Source organism: Salmo salar, unplaced genomic scaffold (assembly GCF_905237065.1).
Source record: "Salmo salar unplaced genomic scaffold, Ssal_v3.1, whole genome shotgun sequence".
Classification (NCBI taxonomy): domain Eukaryota; kingdom Metazoa; phylum Chordata; class Actinopteri; order Salmoniformes; family Salmonidae; genus Salmo; species Salmo salar.
In genome coordinates, this window is record NW_025550520.1 from 1,607 (window position 1) to 25,278 (window position 23,672).

At 45.2% G+C, this 23,672-nt stretch overlaps 1 long non-coding RNA gene across 1 annotated transcript; it reads left to right on the forward strand.

Annotated features, from left to right (window-relative positions):
* The first annotated feature begins 365 nt into the window (after positions 1 to 365).
* On the forward strand, positions 366 to 3,987 carry LOC123739517 (uncharacterized). Its single transcript, XR_006767729.1, has 3 exons — positions 366 to 449; positions 1,952 to 2,097; positions 3,916 to 3,987. It is a non-coding gene; the product is annotated as an uncharacterized lncRNA (long non-coding RNA).
* The last annotated feature ends 19,685 nt before the right edge of the window (positions 3,988 to 23,672 follow it).

Here is a 23,672-nt window from a genome sequence, read left to right on the forward strand (position 1 = left end):
CGCATTAGCCTACGTTAGCTCAACCGTCCCGTGGAAGGGACACCGATCCTGAATACGTTTTAAGCTGCCATCCTACTATATATTTCTCCGGCCCACCGGCTCCACTGACCTTAGCATTCCCTGACATTCACTGATAGGGTTGCAAATTACGGAAACTTCCCCAAAACTTCCTGGATTTCCAGAAATCCTGGTTGGGAGAATCCTGGAATCGGGGGGGGAATAAGCAGTAAATCCAGGAATCCTGGAGATTCCTGGAAAACCAGGGAGTGTTGTTAAAAATAACCCTATGTCATTCCCCAAGCCTGATATTCCCTGGTGTTATTCCCTGGTGTCGTTCCTTCTCTTCTCCAGGTCCACAGAGGTATAGGGAGTGGTGAAGGATGAGGAGGGCTATGGAATAAAGGGAGCGTCCATATCTGTCAGGGGAATACGTAAAGATGTCACCACAGGTAACCCCGTAATAACTGATAGCCATAGTTCCGGCATAATGTCTGCAACCCAAATGGCTACGAGCAGGGCCCTGTTAGAGAGGAGGGAAAAGGAGACTCTGTTAGAGCTCTATGGAGAGAAAGCAAATGCTTCTGAGCAGGCCCTCTTGGCTTATGGGGAAGGGCCTGGGGAGCCATTTGGGACATAGATCATAACTGGTTTCATAACAGAGCTTTTACAGACACTCCAAGCGGTTTACATTCTATGGTGGAAATGTAGAGATGTTGTCAGTATACACGCAAGGAAAAGCAACATAAGAGCCTTTTCATTTCTCTATTTGGTTAGGTCAGGGTGTGATTTGGGTGGGCATTCTAGTTTTTCTATTTCTTTGTTGGCCGGGTATGGTTCCCAATCAGAGGCAGCTGTATATCGTTGTCTCTGATTGGGGATCATACTTAGGCAGCATTTTTCCCACCTTAGTTTGCGGGATCTTGTTTTTGGTACTGCGCTGTGTAGCCCTACTGAACGTTACGTTTCGTTTGTATTTGTTTTGTTTTCGGTGTTCATTTAAAAATGTAAAATGTACGCCTACCACGCTGCACCTTGGTCCGATCCTTCCATCGACGTGCGTAACACTGTCTCCTTCCTTCACTGTCTCCTTTCCTGTCTCCCTCCTGCCCTGTTTCCTTCCCTGTCTCCTTCCCTTCCTCCCTCCCCTCTTCATCCCTCTCTCCCTCCATCCTAACTCCCTCCCTCTCGCACTCTCTCTCTCTCAATTCAATTCAACGGCTTTATTGGCATGGGAAACATTTGTTAACATTGCCAAAGCAAATGAAATAGATAATAAACAAAAGTGAAATAAACAGTAAAAATTACTCTCGCAGAAGTTCCAAAAGAATAAAGACATTACAAATGTCATGTTATGTCTATATACAGTGTTGTAGCGATGTGCAAATAGTTAAAGTACAAAAGGGAAAATAAGTAAACATAAATATGGGTTATATTTACAATGGTGTTTGTTCTTCACTGGTTGACCTTGTTGCATTTGCTCAGTACATTGTTTTCACTGAGGAAATGTACGAGTCTGCTGTTAATGATAATGCAGATATGCTGTTGACGCATATCCCACGGTAGTTATTGGGGTCAAATTTGTCTCCACTTTTGTGGATTGGGGTGATCAGTCCTTGGTTCCAAATATTGTGGAAGATGCCAGAGCTATGGATGATGTTAAAGAGTTTAAGAATAGCCCATTTTTCTTGTCTGTATATTTTATCATTTCATTGTGGATACCATCAACACCACAGGCCTTTTGGGTTCGAGGGTTGGTATTTTGTACTGTAGTTCATTTAATGTAATTGGAGAATCCAATGGGTTCTGGTAGTCTTTAATAGTTGATGCTAAGATTTGTATTTGATCTCTCTCTCTCTCTCTCTCTCTCCCTCTCTCTCTCCCTCCCTCCCTGTCTCCTTCCTCCCTCCCTCCATCTCTCCATCCCTCTCCCTCTCCCTGCCTCTCTCTATAGCGGAGGATGGTGATTACTGGAGGTTAATGAACTCAGGAACACACATCATAACAGCATCAGCTAAAGGTTACTCCAAGGTCAGCAAGAGAATTTACCTGCCTGCTCACCTGGAAAAAGCTGGGCGGGTCGACTTCCTGCTCAAAAAGGTACCTGTAAAGTTAGAGGTTTATCTGTGATCTGTGATGTTTCTGTGCCAGGATCAGAGTTTGAGAAATATGATGTTGATGTCAATGTCATGATATCTGAGGTGTTGACGTCAGTGTCAGGATATCTGTGATGTTGATATCTGAGGTGTTGATGTCAGTGTCGTGATATCTGAGGTGTTGATGTTAGTGTCATGATATCTGTGATGTTGATGTCAGTGTCATGATATCTGAGATGTTGATATCTGAGGTGTTGATGTCAGTGTCATGATATCTGAGGTGTTGATGTCAGTGTCGTGATTTTTGAGGTGTTGATATCAGTGTCATGATATCTGAGGTGTTGATGTTAGTGTCGTGATATCTGAGGTGTTGATATCAGTGTCATGATATCTGAGGTGTTGATGTCAGTGTCATGATATCTGAGGTGTTGATATCCGTGTCATGATATCTGAGGTGTTGATATCAGTGTCATGATATCTGAGGTGTTGATGTCAGTGTCGTGATGTCAGTGTCGTGATATCTCGAGGTGTTGATATCAGTGTCATGATATCTGAGGTGTTGATGTCAGTGTCATGATATCTGAGGTGTTGATATCAGTGTCATGATATCTGAGGTGTTGATATCCGTGTCATGATATCTGAGGTGTTGATATCAGTGTCATGATATCTGAGGTGTTGATGTCAGTGTCGTGATGTCAGTGTCGTGATATCTGAGGTGTTGATATCAGTGTCATGATATCTGAGGTGTTGATGTCAGTGTCATGATATCTGAGGTGTTGATATCCGTGTCATGATATCTGAGGTGTTGATATCCGTGTCATGATATCTGAGGTGTTGATATCAGTGTCATGATATCTGAGGTGTTGATGTCAGTGTCGTGTGATGTCAGTGTCGTGATATCTGAGGTGTTGATATCAGTGTCGTGATATCTGAGGTGTTGATGTCAGTGTCATGATATCTGAGGTGTTGATATCAGTGTCATGATATCTGAGGTGTTTTATTTTTTCACATTTCTCTTCTTCTTTCTGTATTCCACTTTTTGTGTTTCCGTTATCCTGTTTCTGCCTTCCTCTTCCCATCTTCTCCTCCTTCTCCTCACCCTGCTGTCTCCTCCCCCTCATCATCGTATTTTTCCACCCCCTCCCTCTCTCCCTCCCGGTCGGAGTAGAGCAGTAGAACCTGACCTGTTATTCCCCCAGCTCCTCCCCTGAACGTCTGTCAGCTCCACCCACATCATCATCATCACATTCGTCCTCTTCTCTTCCCCCTCTCCCCTCTCATCCATCCTCGTCCTCCTCGTCCTCGTCTTTCTCCCCCTCCTCGTCCTCCAAATCTGAGAACAGTAGAACCAGACTACCACCTGTTGTTCACCAGTTCCTATCTCCTCCCTCCTCCCCTCCCCTCTCCTCCCTCTCCCTCTCCTCCCTCCTCCCCTCCCCTCTCCTCCCTCTCCCTCTCCCTCTCCTCCCTCACCCCTCACCCCTCTCCCTCTCCCTCTCTCCTCCCTCTCTCCCTCTCCTCCCTCTCCCTCTCCCTCTCCTCTCCTCCCTCTCCTCCCTCACCCCTCTTCTCCTCCCCTCTCCTCCCCCTCTCCCTCTCCTCCCCCTCTCCTCCCTCTCCCTCTCCTCCCTCTCCTCCCTCTTATCCCTCTCCTCCCTCACCCTCTCCTCCCTCCTCCCCTCTCCTCCCTCCTCCCTCTCCCTCTCCCTCTCCCTCTCCTCGCTCTTCCCCTCTCCCTCTCCCTCTCCTCCCTCCCCCTCTCCCTCTCCTCCCTCCTCCCGTACCTCTCATTAAAGAAAGGTATTTCTCTCCTCTCCTCTAGGTCCCTGTACAGCCAGTACGACCAGACTACCACCTGTTCCTCAGCTCCTCCCTGGACACTTACGAGCGCTCGACCCTTACAACCAGTTCCAGAGCTACGGCCGCTCCGAGCCGGGAGAACCGAGAGAACCCAGGGAACCGGGGATGGGAGGAGAACCGGGGATGGGAGGAGAGTGGCAGGAGAAGCCCTGGTGGTGGAACTACTTTACTCAGGCAGGGGTCTCTGCTCCCACCTGGCTGCTACGGAACATCTAGAAGACTGGACAGGATAAAGACTGAAATGGCACACTATTCCCTTATTTTGTGCACTACATTTGACCAAAGCCCATAGAGCAGGAGGCCTTCTTTGTAGTTTGCATCCCAAATGGCACCCTATTCTCTATATAGTGGACCCTATTCCCTATATAGTGGACCCTATTCCCTATATAGTGCACCCTATTCCCTATATAGTGCACCCTGTTCCCTATATAGTCAAAAGTAGTGCGCTATAAAGGGAATGGGTGCCATGTGGAATGTCTCCTACAAGCAGAGGCATGAATTGGTTCTCAATATTTTTTGGTTTCTGTCCCCCATCGCATTTAGCTCTGGCCGGAGTACCACCAACGTTCCCCTCATGTTACCAGAAGGCCTATGTTCTGATTAGTCTTCCTGTGTAGATAGGACAGGTACCCCGTCCACCAGGGGAACACCTACCTCCAATATGGACAGGAATCTGATCAAGACTCTGGGACCCCATTAACATATTGGGTGTTCTATTTAGAATGTTTCATTAAGACGTTCTGATCACAACATTCCTCCTCTGAGTTCTGTCTTCCTCAGTGTTCTATTTAGAATGTTTCATTAAGACGTTCTGATCACAACATTCCTCCTCTGAGTTCTGTCTTCCTCAGTGTTCTATTTAGAATGTTTCATTAAGACGTTCTGATCACAACATTCCTCCTCTGAGTTCTGTCTTCCTCAGTGTTCTATTTAGAATGTTTCATTAAGACGTTCTGATCACAACATTCCTCCTCTGAGTTCTGTCTTCCTCAGTGTTCTATTTAGAATGTTTCATTAAGACGTTCTGATCACAACATTCCTCCTCTGAGTTCTGTCTTCCTCAGTGTTCTATTTAGAATGTTTCATTAAGACGTTCTGATCACAACATTCCTCCTCTGAGTTCTGTCTTCCTCAGTGTTCTATTTGGAATGTTTCATTAAGACGTTCTGATCACAACATTCCTCCTCTGAGTTCTGTCTTCCTCAGTGTTCTATTTAGAATGTTTCATTAAGACGTTCTGATCACAACATTCCTCCTCTGAGTTCTGTCTTCCTCAGTGTTCTATTTAGAATGTTTCATTAAGACGTTCTGATCCACAACATTCCTCCTCTGAGTTCTGTCTTCCTCAGTGTTCTATTTAGAATGTTTCATTAAGACGTTCTGATCACAACATTCCTCCTCTGAGTTCTGTCTTCCTCAGTGTTCTATTTAGAATGTTTCATTAAGACGTTCTGATCACAACATTCCTCCTCTGAGTTCTGTCTTCCTCAGTGTTCTATTTAGAATGTTTCATTAAGACGTTCTGATCACAACATTCCTCCTCTGAGTTCTGTCTTCCTCAGTGTTCTATTTAGAATGTTTCATTAAGACGTTCTGATCACAACATTCCTCCTCTGAGTTCTGTCTTCCTCAGTGTTCTATTAACTCTTCTGTTTCAATGTCTTTCTGTTACAGCAAGTGGACTTGAGGATCTGACAGGTTGGGACACATACACAAACCCTAGCACACACACACACACACACACACACACACACACACACACACACACACACACACACACACACACACACACACACACACACACACACACACACAGCCCCACACACACACACACACACACACACACACACACACACACACACACATACACACACACACACACACACACACACACACACAACACACACACACACACACACACACACACACACACACACACACACACACACACACACACACACACACTCCTCTTTGCCTCTTAGTGGTGGTCATTTGTCATTTTTAAGGATTGGGGGCAAATTCTAAAGACACAGGCAGCTTGTGATGACTTACTGCCTTCAAGACTCAGCATGTCTAAAGATACTCCCCTCCCCCTACTCTCCTCCTCCTCTCCTCTCCTCTCCCCCCTCCTTTACTCTCCCCTCCTCTCCCCTCTCCCTCCCCTCCTCTCCCCTCCCTCCTCCTCTCCTCTCCCCCCTACTCTCCTCTCCTCTCCCCTCTACTCTCCTCTCCTCTCCTCTCCCCTCCCCTACTCTCCTCCTCTCCTCTCCTCTCCTCTCCTCTCCTCTCCTCTCCTCTCCTCTCCTCTCCTCTCCTCTCCTCTCCTCTCCTCTCCTCTCCTCTCCTCTCCTCTCCTCTCCTCTCCTCTCCTCTCCTCTCCTCTCCTCTCCTCTCCTCTCCTCTCCCCCCTCTCCCTCTCCTCTCCTCTACCCCTTCCCTAGTCTGCTCCTCCTCTCCTCTCCCCTCCCCCTCCCATACTCTCCTCTCTCTTGCTCAAACTTTCTATGTCCCCTATCTATTTCCTTCACTAATGTTGACCAGGGTCATAGGGTCATAGGTCATGACAGAGATGTTGACCAGGGTCTATAGGTCCTGAACAGAGATGTTGACCAGGGTCTATAGGTCCTGATGTTGACCAGGGTCTATAGGTCCTGATGTTGACCAGGGTCTATAGGTCCTGACAGAGATGTTTGTATACTATATGAAACAAGTCATTAGGAGAGTTAAAGTCAGCTGTGTCGGTGTTTAGCCTACCAGAATCACAACCCTCTTCATAAATCACTATTACATGTTTTTCCCTACTGATGATTATCATTTCAGATTGGATAAAAAATGTATAAAGAGATGAAGAATCCACTGGTCTTGCTATTTTCATGATTTAGGGTGTCATTACCACTGCTGGCCGCTAGACGGCGCCACAGTACACTAAATGAACCGCCAGGCTTTCACACTGTTTTGATGGGAGATGTCATTAGTTATTTTAACCACAAGAGGGCGCAACCTTACATTAAATGAAGACCAGGCCACCTTTCACCCCACAGGGGTAGAAATTAAACTATTGACGGAAAATGAAAAACAAGAGAGTAGATAGATGAGAAAAAGTCCAGGCTTTCGGATTTAGAGAGAGAGATGTTATTCAAGTCTATGTGCTATAACCCAGTTATCTCTCCTTCCTCCTGAAGTGTGCACTCGATCACTAGGCCTACTGCCCACAAATGATCTTTCCTACCTCCTGAAGTGTACACTCATTCACTAGGCCTACTGCCCACATGTCTAAAATGATTGGATTGGTGTTGTGGAGACATGGGCTAGAGAGATTTTCCATATACCAGTCATTCCCTTTCAAATCTATGAAGGCAAGTGAACAAATGCTCACTTGGTGAGATAATTGGGATGCAGCCATTGTGCCAAAGTCCTGTAGACAGTCTACAGTTAGTTATTCTCCTAGCGACACAAAGGGAGGCAAGAGAATTCACTAGCTATAAAGTAGAGAGTAGCCTTATAGGCTATCTTTTCCTGGCTGTTAAATCATACTGAACACAAATATATAAAGGGGTCTCCCGAGTGGGGCAGTGGTCTAAGGCTGTGCCGCTTAGGGATTCTGGGATTGAGTCCAGGCCCTGTCTCAGTGGTCTAAGGCTGTGCCGCTAGGGATTCTGGGATTGAGTCCAGGCTCTGTCTCAGTGGTCTAAGGCTGTGCCGCTAGGGATTCTGGGATTGAGTCCAGGCTCTGTCTCAGTGGTCTAATGCTGTGCCGCTTAGGGATTCTGGGATTGGAGTCCAGGCTCTGTCTCAGTGGTCTAATGCTGTGCCGCTAGGGATTCTGGGATTGAGTCCAGGCTCTGTCTCAGTGGTCTAATGCTGTGCCGCTAGGGATTCTGGGATTGAGTCCAGGCCCTGTCTCAGTGGTCTAATGCTGTGCCGCTCGGGATTCTGGGATTGAGTCCAGGCCCTGTCTCAGTGGTCTAAGGCTGTGCCGCTTAGGGATTCTGGGATTGAGTCCAGGCCCTGTCTCAGTGGTCTAAGGCTGTGCCGCTAGGGATTCTGGGATTGAGTCCAGGCTCTGTCTCAGTGGTCTAATGCTGTGCCGCTAGGGATTCTGGGATTGAGTCCAGGCCCTGTCTCAGTGGTCTAAGGCTGTGCCGCTCGGGATTCTGGGATTGAGTCCAGGCTCTGTCTCAGTGGTCTAATGCTGTGCCGCCTAGGGATTCTGCGGATTGAGTCCAGGCCCTGTCTCAGTGGTCTAATGCTGTGCCGCTCGGGATTCTGGGATTGAGTCCAGGCCCTGTCTCAGTCGGTTTTCTAAGGCTTTGTTGCCGCTTCTCGGGATTCTGGGATTGAGTCCAGGCTCTGTCTCCCAAGTGGTCTAATGCTGTGCCGCTCGGGATTCTGGGATTGAGTCCAGGCCCTGTCTCAGTAGTCTAAGGCTGTGCCGCTAGGGATTCTGGGATTGAGTCCAGGCCTTGTCTCAGTGGTCTAAGGCTGTGCCGCTAGGGATTCTGGGTTAGAGTCCAGGCTCTGTCACAGCCGACCGGGAGACCCATGGGGCGGCGCACAATTGGCCCAGCGTCGTCCGGGTTAGTGGAGGGTTTGGCCGGCAGGGGATATCCTTGTCCCATCGTGCACTAGCAATCCTGTGGCGGGCCGGGCACAGTGCACGCTGACACGGTCACCAAGTGTACGGTGTTTCCTCCAACACATTGGTGCTGCTGGCTTCCGGGTTAAGTGGGCATTGGTTGGGTTGTGTTCTTCTTTTAAAGGAAAGAACCCCTCTTAATGGATCCTCAAATAACCCTTTGAAGAACATTTTGGGGTTCATTGTTATTAATAATAATCAGCGTAACAATAATATTTTTAGTAACACAACAATAACAACAACAACACATTTTAGGTGACATTTTAGGTGACAGTGTTTATTATGATTTTAGTGGCAAAGCAGAATTCAAAAATCTAAATATGAGGTAAACTCCCAGCAGAGCCCTAAGTCCAACGGGTTTATCTTCTGGTCTGTTACTGTTACTGTTCTCTATATCCTCTGTTACTGTTCTCTATATCCTCTGTTACTGTTCTCTATATCCCCTGGCGTGTTGATGTTACTGTTCTCTGTATCCATAGCCAGAATGATTTTACAGTGCACGGATCAAATAGGTTTCCTGTTATAATGATCAGAGGTGTTGGGAGGGTGAAGTCTGATAACTATACAGATAATTAACAAATATGCACATGAAAGTATTCATACCTTGTATGAAAACTGTTATACCTTGGGTAGGTATACCTGGTCCGTAATGAAGAGGCCTCTGGGATCTTCATTAAACAGGGAGGAGGAAGATGGCTGCTGTGACTGAGTCCTGGAAGGTTCTAGAGAAACCGTTCATTACAATCAACTGTAGTTGACATGTGAATATGAAATCAAATCAAATCAAATATTTGTAACATGCTGCCGAACACAACAGATGTAGACCTTACAGTGAAATGCTGAATACAACATGTGTAGAACCTTACAGTGAAATGCTGAATACAACAGGGAACCTACAGTGAAATGCTGAATACAACAGGGTAGAACCACAGTGAAATGTGAAACAACAGCTTACAGTGAAATGCTGAATACAACAGGTGTAGAACCTTACAGTGAAATGCTGAATACAACAGGTGTATAACTTACAGTGAAATGCTGAATACAACAGGTGTAGAACCTTACAGTGAAATGCTGAATACAACAGGTGTAGTAGACCTTACAGTAAAATGCTGAATACAACAGGTGTAGAACCTTACAGTGAAATGCTGAATACAACAGGTGTAGACCTCACAGTGAAATGCTTACTTACAAGCCCTTAACCAACAATGTTTTAAGAAGCTAAGAAAAATAAAATTAAAATAAATGTTAAGTAAAAAATAGAAAATAAAAGTAACAAATAATTAAACAGCAGCAATGTGGAGGCTATATACAGGGTGTTACGGTACAGAGTCAATGTGGAGGCTATATACAGGGGGTACTGGTACAGAGTCAATGTGGAGGTTATATACAGGGTGTTACGGTACAGAGTCAATGTGGAGGCTATATACAGGGGTACGGTACAGAGTCAATGTGGAGGCTATATACAGGGGTTACTGGTACAGAGTCAATGTGGAGGCTATATACAGGGGGTACTGTACAGAGTCAATGTGGAGGCTATATACAGGGGGTACCAGGTACAGAGTCAATGTGGAGGCTATATACAGGGGTATGGTACAAAGAGTGAATGTGGAGGCTGGATATACACGGCGTTACGGTACAGAATCAGTGAAAGGCATACAGGGTGGTACCAGTACAGAGTCAATGTGGAGGCTGATATAGGTAGTACAGAGTCAATGTGGAGGGGCTATATACAGGGTGTTACGGTACAGAGTCAGTATGTGGAGGCTATATACAGGGAGTTAGGTACAGAGTCAATGGAGGCTATATAGCCAGGGTGTTTACCGTACAGAGTTAATGTGGGAGGCCATATACAGTGGTGCATATAGTCAATGTGGAGGCATTATACACAGGGGGTATCGGTAACAGAGTCAATGGGAGGCTATATACAGGGTGTTACGGTACAGAATCAATGTGGAGGCTATATAAGGGGTAAGTACAGATGTCATGTGGAGGCTACAGGGGGTGGTACAGAGTCAATGTGGAGGCTATATACAGGGGGTACAGAGTCCAGTGTGGAGGCTATGATACAGGGTGTTTACGGTACAGAGTCAATGTGGAGGCTTTATACAGGGGTGACGGTACAGAGTCAATGTGGAGGCTATATACAGGGGGTTCCGGTACAGAGTCAATGTGGAGGTTATATACAGGGTGTTACGGTACAGAGTCAATGTGGAGGCTATATACAGGGTGTTACGGTACAGAGTCAATGTGGAGGCTATATACAGGGTGTTACGGTACAGAGTCAATGTGGAGGCTATATACAGGGGGTACCGGTACAGAGTCAATGTGGAGGCTATATACAGGGGTACCCGGTACAGAGTCAATGTGGAGGCTATATACAGGGGTACTGGTACAGAGTCAATGTGGAGGCTATATACAGGGTGTTACGGTACAGAATCAATGTGGAGGCTATATACAGGGGGTACCAGTACAGAGTCAATGTGGAGGCTATATACAGGGGGTACAGAGTCAATGTGGAGGCTATATACAGGGGGTACAGAGTCAATGTGGAGGCTATATACAGGGTGTTACGGTACAGAGTCAATGTGGAGGCTATATACAGGGTGTACAGAGTCAATGTGGAGGCTATATACAGGGTGTTACGGTACAGAGTCAATGTGGAGGCTATATACAGGAAGTACCGGTACAGAGTCAATGTGGAGGCTATATACAGGGTGTTACAGTACAGAGTCAATGTGGAGGCTATATACAGTGGGTACCGGTACAGAGTCAATGTGGAGGCTATACACAGGGGGTATCGGTACAGAGTCAATGTGGAGGCTATATACAGGGTGTTACAGTACAGAGTCAATGTGGAGGCTATATACAGTGGGTACCGGTACAGAGTCAATGTGGAGGCTATATGCAGGGGGTGCCGGTACAGAGTCAATGTGGAGGCTATATACAGGGGGTACAGAGCCAATGTGGAGGCTATATACAGGGTGTTACGGTACAGAGTCAATGTGGAGGCTTTATACAGGGGGTACCAGTACAGAGTCAATGTGGAGGCTATATACAGGGGGGTACCGGTACAGAGTCAATGTGGAGGCTATATACAGGGTGTTACGGTACAGAGTCAATGTGGAGGCTATATACAGGGGGTACCAGTACAGAGTCAATGTGGAGGCTATATACAGGGGGTACCGGTACAGAGTCAATGTGGAGGCTATATACAGTGGGTACCGGTACAGAGTCAATGTGGAGGCTCTATACAGGGGGTATCGGTACAGAGTCAATGTGGAGGCTATATACAGGGGGTACCAGTACAGAGTCAATGTGGAGGCTATATACAGGGGGTACCGGTACAGAGTCAATGTGGAGGCTATATACAGTGGGTACCGGTACAGAGTCAATGTGGAGGCTATATACAGGGGGTACCGGTACAGAGTCAATGTGGAGGCTATATACAGGGGGTAACGGTACAGAGTCAATGTGGAGGCTATATACAGGGGGTATCGGTACAGAGTCAATGTGGAGGCTATATACAGGGGGTACCAGTACAGAGTCAATGTGGAGGCTATATACAGCGGGTACCGGTACAGAGTCAATGTGGAGGCTCTATACAGGGGGTATCGGTACAGAGTCAATGTGCAGGGGCACTGGTGTCGAGGTAATTGAGGTAATATGTACATGTATGTAGAGTTAAAGACTTGCATAACATTGTGAGACAAAACAACACCAATAGTCCGTAGTACAAAACATAGTATACAATATAGTACATAGTACAGTACATAGTATACAATAGTGTACATAGTACAGTACATAGTATACAATAGTGTACATAGTACAGTACATAGTATACAATATAATACATAGTACATAGTGGTGTGTGTCTGCTGGTCAGTATACCTGATGACACAGACAGTGATCAGTTCTGTCATCGGGGCCCAATGCAGATAACCTTCAACATATTCTTACCTCTTCGGTGATTCATATCCACTGAACTGGCTCCATTTTCTGTTTTATAATCATTTTTTAAAGGGAGAACGTGTTAAACAACACAGACATTTGCACAAATATGAAAAGATGGTTGGCGTCATAAAACAATATCAATGTAGATCATACAAGGGACAAATCTCACCTTAAATTGAGGAGATATTTTCAGTTAAGTGCCAGTTAAGTGCTGTTGTCTCAAATTCAAATCCACATTTTTCAGTTTGGCAGTTAGGTTTGTTAAGCTGCACTCGAAAAATTAGGGGTTCAACAAGGGTAAATTAGGGTTCAACAAGGGTGATTTTGGGGTTCAACAAGGGTTAATTAGGGGTTCAACAAGGTGATTTTGGGGTTCAACAAGGGTAAATTAGGGGTTCAACAAGAGTGAATTAGGGGTTCAACAAGGGTAAATTAGGGGTTCAACAAGGGTAAATTAGAGGTTCAACAAGGGTAAATTGGGGGTTCAACAAGGGTGAATTAGGGGTTCAACAAGGGTAAATTAGGGTTCAACAAGGGTGATTTTGGGGTTCAACAAGGGTTAATTAGGGGTTCAACAAGGTGATTTTGGGGTTCAACAAGGGTAAATTAGGGGTTCAACAAGAGTGAATTAGGGGTTCAACAAGGGTAAATTAGGGGTTCAACAAGGGTAAATTAGAGGTTCAACAAGGGTAAATTAGGGGTTCAACAAGGGTGAATTAGGGGTTCAACAAGGGTAAATTAGGGTTCAACAAGGGTGTTTTTGGGGTTCAACAAGGGTTAATTAGGGGTTCAACAAGGTGATTTTGGGGTTCAACAAGGGTAAATTAGGGGTTCAACAAGAGTGAATTAGGGGTTCAACAAGGGTAAATTAGGGGTTCAACAAGGGTAAATTAGAGGTTCAACAAGGGTAAATTAGGGGTTCAACAAGGGTAAATTAGGGGTTCAACAAGGGTGAATTAGGGGTTCAACAAGGGTAAATTAGGGGTTCAACAAGGGTAAATTAGGGTTTGGATTCTATTTGTCCCCTGAAGTTGTGTAGCTTGCTCTAATTAAACCAAGGACTTTACAAACTCTATTTCATGTCCCCAATTCTGTTTTGTCCTCCCTGAGTCAGGTCTTAGAAAGGGACATGGGTGGATCAATCCTGTTCTGCCCTCCTGAGTTCCCCATAAACACTACAGTGAATACTCCTGTAAAGTCCCTGAAAACACTACAGTAAATACTACTGTAAAGTCCCTGAAAACACTACAGTAAATACTACTGGCCTGCTCAATGTGGCAGAGATCATTTGTTTGCTTTGCAATTATTTTCCGCCAGTGGACACAAATTGATTCATACGGTACAGACAAAAACACAGTGTGTTTCACAGAGAGGGAGAGAGACCAAGAGAGAGGGAGACACAGAGGGAGAAGAGAGAGAGACACAGAGAGAGAGAGGAACACGAGAGAGAGAGAGGGACACAGAGAGAGAGAGAGAGGGCCGCAGAGAGAGAGGGAGACAGATGGAGAGCAAGATACACAGACGGAGAGAAAGATACACAGAGGGAGAGAGGTAGACAAAGAGGGAGAGAGAGACACACAGGGAGAAAGATGGAGACAGAGGGAGAGAGGGAGACACAGACGGAGAGAGAGAGATACACAGAGGGAGAGAGGGAGACAAAGGGAGAGAGGGAGGCACAGAGGGAGAGAGAGGGAGAGAGAGAAAGATGGAGACAATGAAAGAGGGAGAAACAGAGGGCGAGATGGAGAGAGGGAAGCTGCATTCCTGAAGAGTAGAGTAGAGAGATAAAAGCTTGACAGATCAGTACTGGGGAAGTGTACACACTATGGGACAGTTTCCTGAAGACAGATTAATGCTAATGTAAAAAGCAGTCCCCCAACAGTACACATGTTTAATGGAGATGCTCTATTGTAGTCCTCCAGTCCCCCCTACACATTTTTATTGATGCCCTGGGAAAACAAACCTGATTCAAATCATCGAGGGCTTGATAATTAGTGGACAAGTAGAATGAGGTGTGCTTGTCAGTGGAGACACATTGTATATCACAGATAACAGAGAGAGAGAGACAGATAGAGACAGAGGGATGGGATGGAGAGAGACAGAGAGACACAGAGGGATGGGATGGAGAGAGACAGAGAGAGACAGAGGGATGGGATGAGAGAGAGAGAGATTGAGAGAGATGGAGAGAGACAGAGAGAGAGACAAAGGGATGGGATTGAGAGAGAGAGATTGAGAGAGAGAGATGGGGAGAGATTGAGAGAGAGAGATGGAGAGAGACAGAAAGAGAGAGACTGAGGGATGGGTGTGTTAGTCCAGGACCAGTCTCATTCTGTCTGGATAACACCCCTCAGTGTGTTAGTCCAGGACCAGTCTCATTCTGTCTGGATAACACCCCCTCGGTGTGTTAGTCCAGGACCAGTCTCATTCTGTCTGGATAACACCCCCTCGGTGTGTTAGTCCAGGACCAGTCTCATTCTGTCTGGATAACACCCCTCAGTGTGTTAGTCCAGGACCAGTCTCATTCTGTCTGGATAACACCCCTCAGTGTGTTAGTCCAGGACCAGTCTCATTCTGTCTGGATAACACCCCCTCGGTGTGTTAGTCCAGGACCAGTCTCATTCTGTCTGGATAACACCCTCGGTGTGTTAGTCCAGGACCAGTCTCATTCTGTCTGGATAACACCCCCTCGGTGTGTTAGTCCAGGACCAGTCTCATTCTGTCTGGATAACACCCCTCGGTGTGTTAGTCCAGGACCAGTCTCATTCTGTCTGGATAACACCCCCCTCGGTGTGTTGGTCCAGGACCAGTCTCATTCTGTCTGGATAACACCCCCTCGGTGTGTTAGTCCAGGACCAGTCTCATTCTGTCTGGATAACACCCCCTCGGTGTGTTAGTCCAGGACCAGTCTCATTCTGTCTGGATAACACCCCCTCGGTGTGTTAGTCCAGGACCAGTCTCATTCTGTCTGGATAACACCCCCTCGGTGTGTTAGTCCAGGACCAGTCTCATTCTGTCTGGATAACACCCCTCGGTGTGTTAGTCCAGGACCAGTCTCATTCTGTCTGGATAACCCCCCTCGGTGTGTTGGTCAGGACCAGTCTCATTCTGTCTGGATAACACCCCCTCGGTGTGTTAGTCCAGGACCAGTCTCATTCTGTCTGGATAACACCCCCTCAGTGTGTTAGTCCAGGACCAGTCTCATTCTGTCTGGATAACACCCCCTCAGTGTGTTAGTCCAGGACCAGTCTCATTCTGTCTGGATAACACCCCCTCAGTGTGTTAGTCCAGGACCAGTCTCATTCATGAATGTCACTTCCTTCCAAAACACACATACACATTCAAACTTACCCATCTGTCCCCCTCCCTCCCTCACCCATCTGTCCCCCTCCCTCCCTCACCCATCCGTCCCACTCCCTCCCTCACCCATCTGCCCCCCTCCCTCACCCATCTGTCCCCCTCCCTCCCTCCCTCACCCATCTGTCCCCCTCCCTTCCTCACCCACCCGTCCCCTCCCTCCCTCCTCACCCATCCGTTCCTCTCCTCACCCCCATCCTCTCTCCATGGCCGTCACAGGAGCTTATTGAAAATGTCCTGTGATGTCTCTATCCTTGGTATTGTTTTAAGGCCTCGTCCCAAATTAAACCCTATTCCATTCATAGTGCACTACATTATTCCCAGGGCACAAAGCGATGGGATCGCAAGGTTTCATAGGGTTTTGGTCAAAAGTACGGCACTATATAGGGAATAGGGTTCCATTTGGGATGCAGATGGAGATTTGTCTCCTGGGAGGCGCGATGGTGGACCGGGTCGCACTGGGGTCGGGCTGGGGGTCACGGCGACAAAAGCAGGTAGCGTCAGCTGACCCTGAAACTAATTCATTCATAATTAGAGCTACTCTTCAATAGCACAGAGTAGCATGACTCCACAATGTCACCCTATTCCCTGTATAGTGCACTACTTAAGACCAGAGGCCATATATAGTGCAGTATTTTGAAGCGTTCCCTCGCTCCTTCTCACTTTCCTTCACTGCCTGTCTGCCTGTCTGTCTGTCTGCGTCTCTCTCTCTCTCTCTCTCTCTCTCTCTGCGTCTGTCTGCGTCTCTCTCTCTCTCTCTCTCTCTCTGCATCTGTCTGCGTCTCTCTCTCTCTCTCTGCGTCTGTCTGCGTCTCTCTCTCTCTCTCTCTCTCTCTGCGTCTGTCTGCGTCTCTCTCTCTCTCTCTCCGTCTGTCTGCGTCTCTCTCTCTCAGTCTCTCTCTCTCTCAGTCTCTCTCTCTCAGTCTCTCTCTCTCTCTGCGTCTCTCTCTCTCTCAGTCTCTCTCTCTCTGCGTCTCTCTCTCTCTATGTCGTCTCTCTCTCTCTCGTCTCTCTCTCTCTCTCGTCTCTCTCTCTCTCTCGGCGTCTCTCTCTCTCTCTCTCTGCATCTTCTCTCTCTCTCTCTCTCTCTCTCTCTCTCTCTCTCTCCGTCTCTATCTCTCTCTCGTCTCTCTCTCTCTCTCTGCGTCTCTCTCTCTCTCTCTCTCTGCGTCTCTCTCTCTCTCTCTCTCGTCTCTCTCTCTCTCTCTCTGCGTCTCTCTCTCTCTCTCTCTGCGTCTCTCTCTCTCTCTCTCTCTCTCTGTCTCTCTCTGTCTCTCTCTCTCTCTCTCTTTCTCTCTCTTCTCTCTCTCTCTCTCTCTCTCTCTCTCCTCTGTATAGCTTGTGGGACAGAGAAGGAAGGAAAATATATATTTTAAATGAATGTTTCTGTCTCTCTGTTGGGTAGCTGGAGGGATTAATATTACTGGTGACAAAGTCAGTCAGGCTCTCTGCGTTTCATTTAATGAGAAACTGTGTGTGTGTGTGTGTGTGTGTGTGTGTGTGTGTGTGTGTGTGTGTGTGTGTGTGTGTGTGTGTGTGTGTGTGTGTGTGTGTGTGTGTGTGTGTGTGTGTGTGTGTGTGCGTGCGTGTGTGCGCGTGTGTGGTGAGAAATGACAATGCAAAAAGTCTCAACAATGTGTCTTTCCTGTCTGCATCAGAAGTTATTCTAGAACTCAGTCCCATAGTAATATAGTACTACTGTCTGTATCAGTACCATAGTAATATAGTACTACTGTCTGTATCAGTCCCATAGTAATATAGTACTACTGTCTGTATCAGTCCCATAGTAATACAGTACTACTGTCTGTATCAGTCCCATAGTAATACAGTACTACTGTCTGTATCAGTCCCATAGTAATACAGTACTACTGTCTGTATCAGTACCATAGTACTACTGTCTGTATCAGTCCCATAGTAATACAGTACTACTGTCTGTATCAGTCCCATAGTAATACAGTACTACTGTCTGTATCAGTCCCATAAACAGTACTACTGTCTGTATCAGTACCATAGTAATACAGTACTACTGTCTGTATAGCAGTACTACTGTCTGTATCAGTCCCATAGTAATACAGTACTACTGTCTGTATCAGTCCCATAGTAATACAGTACTACTGTCTGTATCAGTCCCATAGTAATATAGTACTTCTGTCTGTATCAGTCCCATAGTAATATAGTACTACTGTCTGTATCAGTCCCATAGTAATACAGTACTACTGTCTGTATCAGTCCCATAGTAATATAGTACTCTGTCTGTATCAGTCCCATTATATAGTACTTCTGTCTGTATCAGTCCCATAGTAATACAGTACTACTGTCTGTATCAGTCCCATAGTAATATAGTACTACTGTCTGTATCAGTCCCATAGTAATATAGTACTACTGTCTGTATCAGTACCTTAGTAATATAGTACTACTGTCTGTATCAGCACCATAGTAATATAGTACTTCTGTCTGTATCAGTCCCATAGTAATATAGTACTACTGTCTGTATCAGTCCCATGGTAATATAGTACTACTGTCTGTATCAGTACCATAGTAATACAGTACTACTGTCTGTATCAGTAATACAGTACTACTGTCTGTATCAGTACCATAGTAATATAGTACTACTATCTGTATCAGTCCCATAGTAATACAGTACTACTGTCTGTATCAGCCCCATAGTAATATAGTGCTACTATCTGTATCAGTACCATAGTACTACTGTCTGTATCAGTACCATAGTAATATAGTACTACTGTCTGTATCAGTACCATAGTAATATAGTACTACTGTCTGTATCAGTACCATAGTAATATAGTACTATTGTCTGTATCAGTACCATAGTAATACACTACTACTGTCTGTATCAGTACCATAGTACTACTGTCTGTATCAGTACCATAGTAATATAGTACTTCTGTCTGTATCAGTCACATAGTAATAGAGTACTACTGTCTGTATCAGTACCATAGTAATACAGTACTATTGTCTGTATCAGTACCATAGTAATAGAGTACTACTGCTGTATCAGTCACATAGTAATATAGTATGGCTGTCTGTATCAGTACCTTAGTAATATAGTACTTCTGTCTGTATCAGTCACATAGTAATATAGTACTTCTGTCTGTATCAGTACCATAGTAATACAGTACTACTGTCTGTATCAGTACCATAGTACTACTGTCTGTATCAGTACCATAGTAATATAGTACTACTGTCGGTATCAGTACCATAGTAATACAGTACTACTGTCTGTATCAGTACCATAGTAATATAGTACTACTGTCTGTATCAGTACCTTAGTAATATAGTACTACTGTCTGTATCAGTACCATAGTAATATAGTACTTCTGTCTGTATCAGTACCATAGTAATACAGTACTACTGTCTGTATCAGTACCATAGTAATACAGTACTACTGTCTGTATCAGTACCATAGTAATATAGTACTACTGTCTGTATCAGTACCATAGTAATACAGTACTACTGTCTGTATCAGTACCATAGTAATATATTACTACTGTCTGTATCAGTCCCATAGTAATATAGTACTACTGTCTGTATCAGTCCCATAGTAATACAGTACTACTGTCTGTATCAGTACCATAGTAATATATTACTACTGTCTGTATCAGTCCCATAGTAATATAGTACTACTGTCTGTATCAGTCCCATAGTAATACAGTACTACTGTCTGTATCAGTACCATAGTAATACAGTACTACTGTCTGTATCAGTACCATAGTAATACAGTACTACTGTCTGTATCAGTACCATAGTAATATAGTACTACTGGCTGTATCAGTACCATAGTAATACAGTACTACTGTCTGTATCAGTCCCATAGTAATACAATACTACTGTCTGTATCAGTACCATAGTAATACAATACTACTGTCTGTATCAGTACCATAGTAATACAGTACTACTGTCTGTATCAGTACCATAGTAATACAGTACTACTGTCTGTATCAGTACCATAGTAATACAGTACTACTGTCTGTATCAGTACCATAGTAATATAGTACTACTGTCTGTATCAGTACGATAGTAATACAGTACTACTGTCTGTATCAGTACCATAGTACTACTGTCTGTATCAGTACCATAGTAATATAGTACTACTGTCGGTATCAGTACCATAGTAATACAGTACTACTGTCTGTATCAGTACCATAGTAATATAGTACTACTGTCTGTATCAGTACCTTAGTAATATAGTACTACTGTCTGTATCAGTACCATAGTAATATAGTACTTCTGTCTGTATCAGTACCATAGTAATACAGTACTACTGTCTGTATCAGTACCATAGTAATACAGTACTACTGTCTGTATCAGTACCATAGTAATACAGTACTACTGTCTGTATCAGTACCATAGTAATATAGTACTACTGTCTGTATCAGTACCATAGTAATACAGTACAACTGTCTGTATCAGTACCATAGTACTACTGTCTGTATCAGTCCCATAGTAATATAGTACTACTGTCTGTATCAGTCCCATAGTAATACAGTACTACTGTCTGTATCAGTACCATAGTAATATATTACTACTGTCTGTATCAGTCCCATAGTAATATAGTACTACTGTCTGTATCAGTCCCATAGTAATACAGTACTACTGTCTGTATCAGTACCATAGTAATACAGTACTACTGTCTGTATCAGTACCATAGTAATACAGTACTACTGTCTGTATCAGTACCATAGTAATATAGTACTACTGGCTGTATCAGTACCATAGTAATACAGTACTACTGTCTGTATCAGTCCCATAGTAATACAATACTACTGTCTGTATCAGTACCATAGTAATACAATACTACTGTCTGTATCAGTACCATAGTAATACAGTACTACTGTCTGTATCAGTACCATAGTAATACAGTACTACTGTCTGTATCAGTACCATAGTAATACAGTACTACTGTCTGTATCAGTACCATAGTAATATAGTACTACTGGCTGTATCAGTACCATAGTAATATAGTACTACTGTCTGTATCAGTACCATAGTAATACAGTACTACTGTAGACTTTCTACCTCTTAGTCCATGAGACATTTTGTATTTTCATATTGTAAATGAGATTTTCAGCCACAATCCAAGTCGTAGAAGTGTGAATTTGAAACACGGACACAGGGACACACACGCACACACACACACGCGCACACACACACACACGCAGACAGACAGCAGAAGTTTTGATTCAGTAGTCGTTTGCTTTGCGGCGTGGCGACGGCCCTCTCTGGTTGCAGTGAGAGCTCAGGGGTCAAGACAGAATCGCCCTGGGCCCGGTGCTGTGCCTAACAGGACCCAGCCAGTCACTGCTTCATGTGTCTGTGAGTATGTGTGTGTGTGTGTGTTAATATTGTATTTCTTCCTCAGGGTGACTTCTGTCATCACACACATCACTACATCTAATATAGACACAACTGTTGAGGTAATGACTAGGCTATGGTCCCTGTTACACACCACTACATCTAATATAGAGACAACTGTTGAGGTAATGACTAGGCTATGAACCCTGTTACACACCACTACATCTAATATAGAGACAACTGTTGAGGTAATGACTAGGCTATGAACCCTGTTACACACCACTACATCTAATATAGTGACAACTGTTGAGGTAATGACTAGGCTATGAACCCTGTTACACACCACTACATCTAATATAGAGACAACTGTTGAGGTAATGACTAGGCTATGAACCCTGTTACACACCACTACATCTATTATAGTGACAACTGTTGAGGTAATGACTAGGCAGACTTAGTGGGCAGACTTAACATATTTAGAGCTCTATGGGTCCTGGTCAACAGCAGAGCTCTATGGGTCCTGGTCAACAGCAGAGCTCTATGAGTCCTGGTCAACAGTAGAGCTCTATGGGTCCTGGTCAACAGCAGAGCTCTATGGGTCCTGGTCAACAGTAGAGCTCTATGAGTCCTGGTCAACAGTAGAGCTCTATGTGTCCAGGTCAACAGTAGAGCTCTATGGGTCCTGGTCAACAGTAGAGCTCTATGGGTCCTGGTCAACAGTAGAGCTCTATGGGTCCTGGTCAACAGTAGAGCTCTATTGGTCTGGTCAACAGTAGAGCTCTATGGGTCCTGGTCAACAGTAGAGCTCTATGGGTCCTGGTCAACAGTAGAGCTCTATTGGTCTGGTCAACAGTAGAGCTCTATGTGTCCTGGTCAACAGTAGAGCTCTATGTGTCCTGGTCAACAGTAGAGCTCTATGGGTCCTGGTCAACAGTAGAGCTCTATGGGTCCTGGTCAACAGTAGAGCTCTATGGGTCCTGGTCAACAGTAGAGCTCTATGGGTCCTGGTCAACAGTAGAGCTCTATGGGTCCTGGTCAACAGTAGAGCTCTATGGGTCCTGGTCAACAGTAGAGCTCTATTGGTCCTGGTCAACAGTAGAGCTCTATGGGTCCTGGTCAACAGCAGAGCTCTATGGGTCCTGGTCAACAGTAGAGCTCTATGGGTCCTGGTCAACAGTAGAGGTCTATGGGTCCTGGTCAACAGTAGAGCTCTATTGGTCTGGTCAACAGTAGAGCTCTATGGGTCCTGGTCAACAGTAGAGCTCTATTGGTCCTGGTCAACAGTAGAGGTCTATTGGTCCTGGTCAACAGTAGAGCTCTATGGGTCCTGGTCAACAGTAGAGCTCTATTGGTCCTGGTCAACAGTAGAGCTCTATGGGTCCTGGTCAACAGTAGAGCTCTATGGGTCCTGGTCAACAGTAGAGCTCTATGGGTCCTGGTCAACAGTAGAGCTCTATGGGTCCTGGTCAACAGTAGAGCTCTATGGGTCCTGGTCAACAGTAGAGCTCTATGGGTCCTGGACAACATGTTGCGACATGGGTCAATTAAGGTGAATATATTCCAGTGAATTAAAGAATTATATGATCTCTCTAAATCCCACATTGTTGGGCTGAACCACCAATGTGATCCAGGTCACTGAGACAGTGGACAGTACCTGTCTTACTTCCTCTAGTCTGTCTGTTTGACTACTGAAAGGTGAGTCCAGGTCACTGAGATAGTAGACAGTACCTGTCTTACTTCCTCTAGTCTGTCTGTTTGACTACTGAAAGGTAAGTCCAGGTCACTGAGACAGTGGACAGTACCTGTCTTACTTCTTCTAGTCTGTCTGTTTGACTACTGAAAGGTGAGTCCAGGTCACTGAGACAGTAGACAGTACCTGTCTTACTTCCTCTAGTCTGTCTGTTTGACAGGTGAAAGGTGAGTCCAGGTCACTGAGACAGTGGACAGTACCTGTCTTACTTCCTCTAGTCTGTCTGTTTGACTACTGAAAGGTGAGTCCAGGTCACTGAGACAGTAGACAGTATCTGTCTTACTTCCTCTAGTCTGTCTGTTTGACTACTGAAAGGTGAGTCCAGGTCACTGAGACAGTAGACAGTACCTGTCTTACTTCCTCTAGTCTGTCTGTTTGACAGGTGAAAGGTGAGTCCAGGTCACTGAGACAGTGGACAGTACCTGTCTTACTTCCTCTAGTCTGTCTGTCTGACTGGTGAAAGGTAAGTCCAGGTCACTGAGACAGTACCTGTCTTACTACCTTTAGTCTGTCTGTCTGACTACTGAAAGGTGAGTCCAGGTCACTGAGACAGTAGACAGTACCTGTCTTACTTCCTCTAGTCTCTCTGTATGACTACTGAAAGGTAAGTCCAGGTCACTGAGACAGTGGACAGTACCTGTCTTACTTCCTCTAGTCTAAAGTAGTGCATTATAGGAAATAGGATGCCACTTAGTGTGTCCCAATAATATCTCCTGTC